Source organism: Myotis davidii, unplaced genomic scaffold (assembly GCF_000327345.1).
Source record: "Myotis davidii unplaced genomic scaffold, ASM32734v1 scaffold204, whole genome shotgun sequence".
NCBI lineage: Eukaryota > Metazoa > Chordata > Mammalia > Chiroptera > Vespertilionidae > Myotis > Myotis davidii.
The window spans coordinates 3458519-3471445 of record NW_006299715.1 but is presented as its reverse complement, the minus strand read 5'-3'; positions in this window follow the sequence as shown (position 1 = coordinate 3471445).

Below are 12927 nucleotides of genomic sequence, written 5' to 3'. Positions count from 1 at the left end.
CCCCCCCCCCCCCCCCCCCAAGCCAAAAAGGGCTGTGGCCGGGTACAGCCTGTTCACTACAGCAGCCCCCAAGGACAAGGCCATTAAGAAGCTGGTCATTCGAAACATAGGAGAGACTGTTGCCCTTAGAGATATTTCCCAAGTGTCTTCCATGCCTATGTGCTTCCCAAGCTGTATGTGAAACTCCACTGCTGTGTGAATTGTGCCATTCACAGCAAGGCGGTCAGGAATTGTTCTTGGGAAGCAGGAAGGACTGAACACCCTCACCCTGATTTAGACCTTCAGGGGCTGCCCCGGGACGTCCACCAGAGCCCATGTCAGGAGCTAAGTCCTTAAGGACTGAGAAAAGTTCTCCAGAAAAAAAAAAAAGAAAAGAAATTGCACTTAAAAAAACAACAACAAATGTGTCAATAGAGCTCGAGGCAATCTGCCTGCATTGGCGGTAAGGAAAGTGACTCAACTTCCTCTTGCTTCATTCCAAGGGTGTGGCATATGGCCTTGAACAGTTCCCTGTGACCCGGATTCATTGGAGGGCTCCTTTAGAGAACACAGGTGTGTAGTCTTCAGGGTCCTAGCAACATCTAAATCCATCTCAACTGAGAGCCCATGGGTGTGGGGTGGTTTTATTTATTTTTTCTTCTTCAAATGTCAGGATTTCTGTATAGTTTTGAACTGAGGGCCAGGTAGTCTCATTCTAAGTTTGTCTTCCTTTCCTCGGGTAAATTTTAGCTCTGCTCAAGTGTCATAAAGTGTTATTTTTTCAGTACATGCTTAAAACCATTTATTAAGGCTCCAGTGTACACAAGCTCCAAGTAGACAGTGGAGTTGGTGAGGGGAGCAGCAGGAGGAGACAGATAGCTGGAGTGTATACCTGGGTACTACCTCTGGGCACTCTGGAGTTCAGATCATTTTAGATGCATCTGGTAACCTTGTAGCGTGGGCCATAAAAGTTTTACCGGATTTACTGAGGTAGCTTACAAAGACAGGTCATCCTGAGGGGAAGAGGAATGAGCTGGACCAGCACAGAAACCATGGTTGGAAGGAAGGCGGGATTCTGAACATGATGGTATGGCTGTACCTCACCTTTGCCCTGCCTCACACCCCTGAGAGCATATCCGCTGCTACAGGACTTAAGTGAATACGTTTGGAAGCTACTTCCTAGGGCACATGAGGCTGAAACAACTCTCCTTGGAGACTCCTTAACATGTCACAAAGAAGAAAGCCGTTCTTCACTACCTTTGCACCTAAGCTCATGATCCAAAAATACAGGATCCAGAGGAGGAATGGAAGAGACCCAGTGGCTCACTTGTCACCTGGAGTAGCGGCATAGTTATAATGACTTTGTAACTGAGCATGTGAGAAACACCCCTGGAGACTCCCAAGCGCTTCATAGTAATGCTTGGGAAGATGTCCTGATGCCTCAGGTTCTGCGCTAGCTGGTGGACCAATCATTAAGGTTTACACATTAATGCTATTGTGACCTCATTTGTATCTGGGGGCTGGTGGGACCTGGAGAAATATGGGTTCTGTAGAGATTAACCAAACAGTGTCCCTACTTTCCAAAAGGGTCCATGTTAGTGAGGAAAAGGACATGTTCATAATGAAAAGAAAATGCAACACATTCCTTGTGAGCTGAGGTACTGCACTAGCTGCCTCATTGAATGACACATAAGAGTGTTTGGGTTCCATTCTTGAGGAATCAGGGCACCATTAAATGTGTTTTTTTGTTTTTTGACCCTCACCTGAGGATATTTTTTCCCATTGATTTTTAGAGAGTGGAAGGGAGGGGAAGAGACAGAGAGAGAGAAACATCAATGTGAGAGAGACACATACATTGGTTGCCTTCTGCACACGCCACAACCAGGGCCAGGGATTGAGCCTGCAACTGAGATACATGCCCTTGACCTGGAATCAAACCCGGGACCCTTCAGTGCACAAGCCGATGCTCTATCCACTGAGCCAAACTGACCAGGGCCCATTAAATGTTTGTAACTAAAGGAGAGTCATTTATCAGATCTATGTTTTAGGAACATGTCTGACTAGTTAGTCTGGTAGAGGATTGAAGGAGAAGTTAAAATCAGGGAGACCAAGCAGGAGTCAAGTAGGGCCTAAACTGTGTCGACAGCGGCATGAGCAGAGAAGAGGGGTTGGACTAGAAATACTTAAGAGGACTGTGTATCTTATTAAATATTGAAGTGATGGAGAGCAAAAGCTTTTAAAATAACTCCAAAATCTCTAGAGGCAATATCGTGTCCACTAGAAGATACAGACTCAGGGTGGCCTGCCTAGATTGGAATCTTGGCTCTGTAATTCACGGGATAGTCTATCTTCTCCTTCTCAGTTTTTTTTTTTTTCATCTGTAAAGTAGGGATGATGATCGTATCTACACTTCATACAGTTTTTCTGTGAATAGATATAACTTAGTACCAAAAAGTGCTTAGAACAGTGTCTTGTACTCAAGTTTGTTTGCTACCATTGTTCCATCAAGGGTAACTCGATGGACGGTGATAAAATTCAGGTGAGGATACAGCCTTGGAAAACTCAGTGGGCTGAGAAAATAGTGAATTGACTTTTAGAAACACTGAATCTGGAATTTCTGATACATGGTAGTCACACAGAGTTTGCTAAATAATAATAGAAACAGGCAGATTCTTTTTAAAAGCACTTTGATCACCTTCCAGGCACTGTCATAAACTCCTTCCCTGTATCATCTCATTTAACCTTCATATAACACTGCCAGATACATAGTACTATTTCCATTTCACAGTTTCTTTAGCCTAATAGTGAACAGGTTTGTGGCCTAACAATACTGACAAAGGCTTCATTCCTACCTAGAAGGTGAACAAAGTTCTGATTTACTCTGCTGGTGGAAAGTGAGAAAGTAGGCCAGTTGGAATTTGAACTTAGATAATCAAGTGCTTTGAAACCTCTGTCCCCTAATATCTCTTAATACCATATCTGTAAGATATGGTACCCTATTTTATAGTGCTTGATATTTAGTAATAACAATACTATCACTTATTGAATGGCTACTGTGTGCCAGACATTATACATATTTTATCTTCAGTCTTCACAAAAACCCATCAAGGTATCATAATCAATATTTTACAGCAGTGGAAACCAAGGCTCAGAGATGTTCAAAAACTTCCCCATAGTAGCATAATTACTAAGCAGCAGAGAGAGATTTTAGTACAGGTCTGTTTATTTCCAAAGTCTATACACTTTCTACAGTAATCTAGCTTCCAAATTTAGCTGTATTACATTTAGTGTATTGCATCATTGTGTTTTATAAATGATGAGTTTCATGAATTCTACAATCAACTTACCAAGTTAGTAACCAGAATAGTATTTGTCAAATATTAGTTACATATCAATCATGAGACCTTGCCCCAAGTGAAGGGTGAGTAATGAAATTTCCAAGGGTGAGTCTCAGAAAGCAGCTTATCTTCAAAAGGACCTGATGTGACATTTATCAGCTTCCCTGAGGACCATTTTTAAAAAATATATATTTTATTGATTTTTTACAGAGAGGAAGGGAGAGAGATAAAGAGTTGGAAACACCGATGAGAGAGAAACATCGACCAGCTGCCTCCTGCACCGCGCCTACTGGGGATGTGCCCGCAACCCAGGTACATGCCCTTGACCGGAATCGAACCCGGGACCCTTCAGTCCGCGGGCCGACGCTCCATCCACTGAGCCCAACCGGTTTCGGCCTGAGGACAATTTTTGAAGAACACTGTAAGGGGTGGGGCTAGTTCAGGTACCCTGGGCCTCTGCACTCTCTGATTGAAGTCACTGCATTTCCACTGTCAGGCCATAATTTATTGCTTCTTGATAATTATTTCTGATCTATCATGAATGTAGCTGAGAGAAGCACTTAGCTAAGAACCTTGAAGTACTGTATCCCCTGCCTCCTGTTTGCCCGCATCCTGTTTCCCACTCTGCAGCCCTCTGCATTGATGGAGCTCCTAGCAAGGCTACCTGGTAGGACAGGTGTTTAGTGGAAAGTCAAGTGAGACAGACATACAGGAGGGAGAGAGCATTGCAGGGCAATGAAAACAAGATATCCGACTCCAAATCCTGCTTGAGCTTCTTGGAGCTTTGGTTCATCTGTGAAACCGGGTTGACAGCACCTGCTTCACAATGTTGTGAGGTAATGCATGTAGTTAGTCTTTGAGCTGCAGTCATGGAAGGCTATCATCAATGCATAATCCACCCTTCAATTCAGAGGAAGATCACAAGTATTTTGCTGCATGTAAAAGGAGGCATAGCATTTCTTAGGAATGTTCCGTTAGAGACTGGCAAGATTAAACATGTGTAAGTATGTAATTCCCTATGAATAATAACACTTCTTTTTTTTCAACCGACCCTAAACTCCAATTGGACGTTTCCATTCGGTACAAATTTCACAACCATGTCATTCACTGCTCATCCTGCAGACTAGATCAACATGACTAACTTTTCCCCTCAATGGGCTAGACGGCTAACTTTTCCCTTCAATGGGCTGTACCTGAGGGTACAGCTTGACTGTACCTGAGGAAAGAACCTGAGCTAGACAGACTCAGTTAAGACACTCCGGAATTCCTGGTCCCCAGGAACTGTGAAACAGTGAACGCTTTAAGACACTACGTTTTGGGGTAATTTGTTATGCAACACTAGATACATAATGTCATGAGAAGAAGAAGGAAAAAACAACAACCTTCTTCTTTTAGCCAGTGACATTTTGTGTTTTCTGTCACATAACAGCCAAATCTAACTCTGAGACCCTCCCTTCTCCAGTTAAGGTGTAGAATTAACCTAACACACACACACACACACACACACACACACACAAAACCAACCAACAAATCAGTTTTTAAGGAGCTGTGTGTAGGTTCCAGAAACTGAGAACCAGAGGAGACCAGAGAGAGAATCTTGCCCAATCTCCTCATTTCACAGTGAAAATGTGAAAGCTAATACTTAAGAGCTTCCTATGCCAGGCTCTACTGTGTTCCCCAAAACATGTAATTCTCAGGACATCCTGTGAGGTAGACACTCCCTGACTCATTTTATAGATGAGTAAGCCAGGTCAACACTTCAACCACTTTCCTTTACTGTCTCTCTACTGTGACAGAATACTTTTCAAGCAGTTCCATTAGAAGCATATGTCAATGTTTTAATACAATCTTGCACATGAGGGAATCGACCTGTAGTATCCAAATAATCACCATGGTAGAGACATTTGAGGAAGAGTGAGTGGATCAAATCACAGTTAAATAGTTACACAAAGAAAATAATGCTTGGTTGAAGGGCAAGTAGCCCTTGATGGCCTTATCTAGATGGTTGGTGACTGATGTCCCATAATAGCTAAGCTCTTGCCTGGGACCGTCCTGTTTACATGTGTTGTAGATTAATTTACATGTATTATCACTCTGAAAGGCCCCCTGACCTCACCTACTGCACAAGTGAGGAAACAAACTCCAGAATGTGCAAGAGATTTGCCCATGGCCCCTTGGGTAGGTGGTAGTGGCGGAGGTAGAATTAGAACTCAGGTCAATGTTTTCTGTAACCAGGCTGTTCCCTGCTCCTGTACCCTCCCAAAATGCTATTGGTCAATTAATGGGAATCAAAGGTATGCAAGACACTCCTATTTCTTTCGGCCTACGAAGCTCTCAGAATTTTAAAATTTTCTGGGAGTAACCTTATGGAACCAGGGATGTGTTTTGTACTGTGTTTTGAGTTTCTGAGGGTGCTTTTTTTTGTTTTGTTTGTTTAATGTCAGGGGTTGGGAGGAAGGAAACAGAGCTGATACTTCCCTGAACACTGCTTTTCCCTTTCTGTAGGCAAGAATTAAGCAACCACCTGCCAGATTTCATCACTGCAGTGAATGCAAGCCGACACTTTGCAGGAAGCTTATCGCTTATTTCTGTTCCAACTTGTGATAGTTTTCCTTGATACATGGTGTGAACAGCTCAGGCAAGTTGCCTTGGGAATAGCCACCTTCCCCTCAGGCCACATACACCGACACTGTACCATCTCGTTCCATGCAAGTCAGCCCATAATAGAGCCTTTGATGGGAAGTGAGGAGTTGGTACGGACTTGGCAATATTTATTAAAAACAAGATAAGCGACACACTGGCATGTTTAGGAAGTAAAAGGCTCTCTTCTGTTTGGAATTTTTGCACAGAAACATTATGAAGCATTTGGCACATTATAACTCCATATTTGTAATGAAGTAAACTATGGTCTTAGCATTATCTAAACTACTTCTCTTCAAAAGATAATCTAAGGAATGGGACTATGTATTTGGACACTAATGTAGCTTGTGGTGTGACCTATATTCTTCCCAGTCACTTTTGACTGCAGCTCAACAGTTAGTAGCACATATTAGGTATATAGTTTGTGGATAAAAATTAATGACACAGAATTGTTTTTTCAGTGTAGGGTTAAGTACCTGTTTTAGGCTGAGAAAGACAGATTTTATCTCCCTGATTTTCCATTAACTAGCTCTAGACCTTGGACAAATCAATAACTCTGTCCAAACATCATTTCCCTTTTTGCCAAGTGAGAAAAGTAGAACTTTCCACAAACAGTAATTGTGAGGCTTATACACAATACTCCACGTAAAGCATTTATAGTGCCTGGTGCATGGCAAGACCTTTAATACATTATAATTATTATGTTCTTCTCTCTACTTCCACCTGTATCCTTTTTATTTTCCTTTTTTCCTCTCCCCACTCTGTTTTTCCTCATCTTTTTATTTCTGTCCTATCTGTTCCTTTTTCTTTTATGCCTCTTCCTCCCCTTGGCTCTTCGGTTATCCTCTGCCTTTGCATATGTCCAAGCATTTCTTCTTTTCCTGTGTGAGGCATCAATGAGCCACCTGTAGGGGCAAGAGCTTCACACCTTGCAAACAGGCACAGTAAGTAGCACCTGCACTCCAATCTGATGGCCTATCCTGTTAGTCACAAATGGGAAGCATGTGCTCCAAAAATGCAATCTTGAATTCTAGGAAGGGGCACTGAGACTCACTGTGAATACAGGGGGACACTGAGCCGGGAAATGCCCAATGTGATAGATACCCCTCCCCCAACTTTCTAGCAACTATGTGGACTTTTAAAAGAGCTGGTGGCCACCTTGGCAGGTGAGGGAGGCTCAGCCACGATGAAGGGTCCTGTCTGTGTCATGTAGGAAGTGCCCCAGGAGCTTGGTGGTCTCAGGAACAGAACTCAGCTGGAACTTGCTGGAATGGCCTCTTAGTGACAAGCTGAGAAAGTGCCATGCCAGAAGGTTGGGGCCATGTGGCAGGAGACGAAGGCAAAGGCCTCTAGGTGCAGGTACAAGAAGCATCTTAGGACTCTCTTTAGATGCCTGTGAGGTAGAATGGCCTCCACAGGACTGGAGAGAGTACCTGTGTTATAGATCTTATGGTGGATAATGTCAATAAAACTGAAATCTTTTTTTTTTAATTAAAACCTTTCTTTTTTCTTTTTTAAATCCTCACCTGAGGATATTTTTTTCCATTGATTTTTAGAGAGAGTGGAAGAGAGGGGGAAAGACAGAGAGAAATATCAGTGTGAGAGAAACACATTGATTGGTTGCCTCCCGCACAAGCTCTGACCAGGGCCTGGGCCTGGGAGGAGCCTGTGCCCTAAATACAAGCCTTTGACCTGAATCAAACCCAGGACCCTTTGGTCCACAGGCCAACGATCTATCCACTGAGCCAAACCAGCTAGGGCTAGAATCTTTCTTTTTTTAAAAATAATATATTTTTATTGATTTCAAAGAGGAATCCAGACTGGTGATGGTGACAGTGGTGGTCACATAAGTGAATACGTTTGGAAGCTACTTCCTAGGGCACATGAGGCTGAAACAACTCTCCTTGGAGACTCCTTAACATGTCACAAAGAAGAAAGCCTTCTTCACTACCTTTGCACCTAAGCTCATGATCTGAAAATACAGGACCCAGAGTGGGAGAGATAGAAACATTAATGGCGAGAGAGAAACATTGATGGGCTGCCTCCTGCACCACCCCCTACCAGGGATCCAGCCTTGATTAAATAATATATTTTTATTGATTTCAAAGAGGAATCCAGACTGGTGATGGTGACAGTGGTGGTCACATAAGTGAATACGTTTGGAAGCTACTTCCTAGGGCACATGAGGCTGAAACAACTCTCCTTGGAGACTCCTTAACATGTCACAAAGAAGAAAGCCTTCTTCACTACCTTTGCACCTAAGCTCATGATCTGAAAATACAGGACCCAGAGTGGGAGAGATAGAAACATTAATGGCGAGAGAGAAACATTGATGGGCTGCCTCCTGCACCACCCCCTACCAGGGATCCAGCCTTGATTGGGAATTGAACCGTAACCTCCTGGTTCATAGGTCAACACTCAGCCACTGAGCTACACCGGCTGGGCATAACACTGAAATCTTAAAAAAAATAATTTTGTTTTTCTACTACAGAATTTTGGGAAAATTTTTGTTAAAAATTTGAGAAAAATGTAGCTCTCCCTGTCCCCAAATCAGCCACAGTCTCACCACCAAGGATAGCCATTGTCAACATTTTGATATACTTCCTTTTAACCTCTTTTAGATGTATTTATTGAATATGGTTGTCATGAGATTGTTTGTAATGTATTCATTTCTGCATTTCTGACATTAAAAGTAAAATAGGCTCATTTAAAACATTGGAAAGAAGAGAAAAATATCACCCAAAGGAGACTCGTTAAGACTTCATTTCCAGTCTTATGCATTTTTGTAAATGCCGGGGTCCGACCCCAGCGGGTCCAGGGGTCCCCAAAGGTGTGGACGGAGTTGGCGAGGAAGGAATGACACAGAGGCAGCGTTCAGGTGATCATCATAGCCGGGTTCTCTTGTCAGGGTCTCCAGTCAGGTTCTGTAGCCAGTTCTCCAGCCAAGTTCTGTCTAGGATCTCCAGCTAGGTTCTCCAGCCACGTTCTCCAGGTCCTCCAGGTAGCCGGTTCTTCAGCCAGGTTCTGTCTAGGTTCTCCAGCCAAGTTCTGTAGCCACGTTCTGTCCAGGATCTTTTGCCATGTTCTCTCCAGCGAAGTTCTTCTGTCTCTAGGTTCTGTGTAGGTTCTATCTTCTAAGTTCTGTGTCTAGGATGTTCATCTAAGTTCTGTGTCCTGTTGTCTTGTTACATCTGTATTTATACCAGTTGATTCCAATCCTATCAATCTCTATTCCAAAGGTTAGGGCGTTTCTTATCTCCATTCTCCCAGTAAATTCCCCCTTTTTTATTTTTTAAAAGCAGGCATTAAAAAGAAAAACCCCAAATGCTCTCTTGTATCCATTTTAAGAGTAGGATTGGCGCTTTCTGCTATTACCTGAGTCCTGATCTATCATCCCCAGGGAGAGCTTGCCAATCCTGCACTTTCCCGGGGTGGAAAGGCTGCAGTGGGGTTAAGGATAAGGCTCCTTGGGCCTACCTTCTCCCATGCCTCTATATTTACCTTTCCTTCCTCAGAAAAGCATGGACATACTATGGATTATACTGTAGGAACACTTTTGATCCCACTTTTTTCAGTTTACATTCTATCGTACCCATTTCCCCGATGTGATGAAAAACACTGTACCTACCCTCAAGATGCTCCCGGGCCCAAGGAGAAGGTGGATGTGGACCAAACGACATTGTAAACAGAAAAGCCAGCGGCAAAGCAGATGCACAATACAGGTTAGAATAAAATTTGGGGATAAATATAAAATGGTTCTACCTGCAATTAACATTGTTCCTACTGATTATATATAATCAAACGTTTTTCTTTAATAGCATTTTTAAAGATTTAGAAATTATTGACCAAATTTTTTAAAAAATGCATTCTTCTTAATGAATTTTTATAACTGTAAGAGCATGAAGTGAACATAGCAAAATACTAAAACTGTACCAAAGGGCACATATTTAAAAGACATTTACCTGCTTTACATCCTAGAACCCTGCTCACAAGTTTCTGCTGTTATTCTAGAAATGTATCTATTTTTAAAAAACAGAAATGAAAGAATATTAATATTCTCTACATTGTTTTTTTTTTTTAACTTAGTGAATATTGGTTTCACAGGGATCATAGATTTATCTTAGGCTTTTTTAAACAAGCCTATTTGTCATTGAATGAATGTGCTACAATTGCTATAATTTATTTATCTAATATCTGGTATCCTCTTGATTTGTTCCCCAAAAGTTGTTTCCAATATTTTTGTTCATATTGTGAAAGGTTTTATTATATTTTATTATATTTTCACTATTTCAGTGAAAAAAAGAAGTAAGGATTTGGGGCAAACTGCAGGCAAACTACATATTTCAGATTCTAGGTTCATTTGCATATAAAGTAACCTAAAGGCAAATGGGAAAAAAAAGTAGCATCTGGCATTTCATTTTAACTCAGGGCCTATCTTTTATTTTAATAATGCCATCATCCCTACTCAAAGCTTTCTTGTTAATGCCTAACAGTTGTTGATTGGCTCTTTGACTGACGGGGAGGATTAACTCTGGTAGGAGTTAGGAAGGGAATTCCAGCTGTTTTACAATAGCAACATTCTTTCATTGCTTGTTTTCACAACTAACCCCCTGTTGGGGAAAGTGCTGAGTCACATACTCAAATAAACAAGAGTTAAATGTCTTGGAGTTGACTTTCCCTGACCAGTACCCTTTCCACTGCCCTCAAGCTAGGATTCAAAAACACTAAAGAAGTGACCCAGTGTCATATTTTTAGGTCACAAGGGAATGATTTGGCATCTTTTGTTTTCCTGGTAGCATGCAGTTTTTCAGAGAGAATGAGAAAGAAGAAACCACATGTCCTCCAAGCACTCACTATACAGTGCAGATTTTCACTGCCCGTTTATATGCTTTCTCCAGTCTCCTTGGCCAGGAGCTAGGTGGTCAGTTAGAATTTCTTTTCTGTCCTATACCAGAAGGAATCCTAGGGAGGTGATTAAACCAACAACCTTGGCCTCAGTTAGAGTTCCTGATCTGCTGTAGTTGCAATAGCCTACAATAACGATGCTAAATTGATCAATGTCTTCTTTCTAAAGTTCAATGTAAATCAATCATTTGTCTGGATATATCAGGTTATTAATTGCTACATTACTCAGCATATGGAAATGATGTTAACAGCTTCTTTCAAAGGGAAGAATGACCCACAGGACTTATCATTAATTACTTTAGTATTATTTTTTCATTTTTTCAACTTAGAGTAATTCCCTGAAATGGCCAGAGTCCAAAGTGGCTGTTTTTATTGTTTAGCTGACTACTCAACTTCACATTCTGGGTTACAATGAAACTGTGTTCATGGATTTTTTGGTTGTTCAATGCCTATTTCATGTGCCTGGTTCTAGGGGATACACAGACACACAGCACACAGACAGGCATTGGGAAATAAAACATGGTGTATTAAAAGTTAGTTGGCCCTGGCCAGTGTGGCTCAGTTGGTTGGGCATCATCCCATGTACTGAAAGGTTGCTGGTTTGATTCCTGGTCAGGGCACATGCCTGGGTTGCAGGTTCAATCTCAGGTAGGGAGAGTACAGGAGGCAGCTGACGATGTCTTGCTCTGAAATGGACATCTCTCTCTCCCTTCCCTTTCTCTAAAAATCAATAAAATAAAGTAAAAATAAATAATGAGAGCTGACAGACAGTACTTACTATGTCCCAGGTACTTAGTATAAGCAATTCAAATATATGCACTCTCTTCATCCTCACAACAATCCTATAAGGTAAGTATTTGTCTTAGCTCAGACTGCTATATAAAAATATTATAGACTGGGGAGCTCATAAACAACTGAAATTTATTTCTTATAGTTCTGGATGTTTGAAGTCCAAGATCAGGATGCCAGCATGGTGAGGACCCTCTTTAGAGTTAGTCCATAGCAATTATTTTATGCATGAGGAACCTGAAGCCCAGAGAAGTCATGTAGCTTACTGAAGGTCATACAAATAGTATCTGGCAAAACCAGAATATTTATCAAACCCCTATGGCAGTGGTTCTCAACCTGTGGGTCACGACCCCTTTGGCAGTTGAACGACCCTTTCACAGGGGTCGCCTAAGACCATCCTGCATATCAGATATTTACATTATGATTCACAACAGTAGCAACATTACAGTTATGAAGTAGCAATGAAAATAATTTTATGATTGGGTCACAAAATGAGGAACTGTATTTAAAGGGCCAGAAGGTTGAGAACCACTACCAATGGTGTCATGGAACTGTGATGGGTAATAGGCATATAAGAGGTGAACAGAACATGTCTGGTTCTTGCCCTCCTCAAGTTTATGGTCATTGTCAACCGAACACATAGAGTCACACTTGAATATAGTGACTCCATTTTATTTTTTCACTCTTTACTCACCATTAAGCAAGTAGCATAACCCTTCCCAGGTTCTCAGCCTTTCCTGTTCCCCCCACTCCCCCACACTTTGTGTGTGTGTGTGTGTGTGTGTGTGTGTGTGTGTGTGTATGTGTGTACATTGGTCTTCCAGCCAACCAGTGGAGAGTTGATCAGGGTAAATGTGAGGCAGGATAGTAAGAAGCTAGAAAAATTCCTTGGCAAGTAAAATGGGGAAACAGACAGCTGAACACACTGTCCGAACAATTTACAGCCAGATACAGAAGGTCACGTCCCTAGAGATAACATCTAGGCCTCAATTATATTTCAGCTCCAGGCCCAGAAAAGCAGCAAAACCAGGTGGACCTTGCCAGGACTAGCTGCAGTGAAGCTGACCAATCAGTAGAGACCACAACCCTTAAAGGCACATCAGGAAAACTGATGAATATTCTGCTAAAACCCTCTTGAGACCTCCCTTAGGATTCCCACTCTCCTGCAAAAGAGAGATAAAAGCCCTCAAGACAAAGGGCTCGAAACTTTTCCCTCCCCCCTCATCTTCTCCCACAAGCATGCATCTCTTTTTTAATTTTTTTTATTGATTAAGGT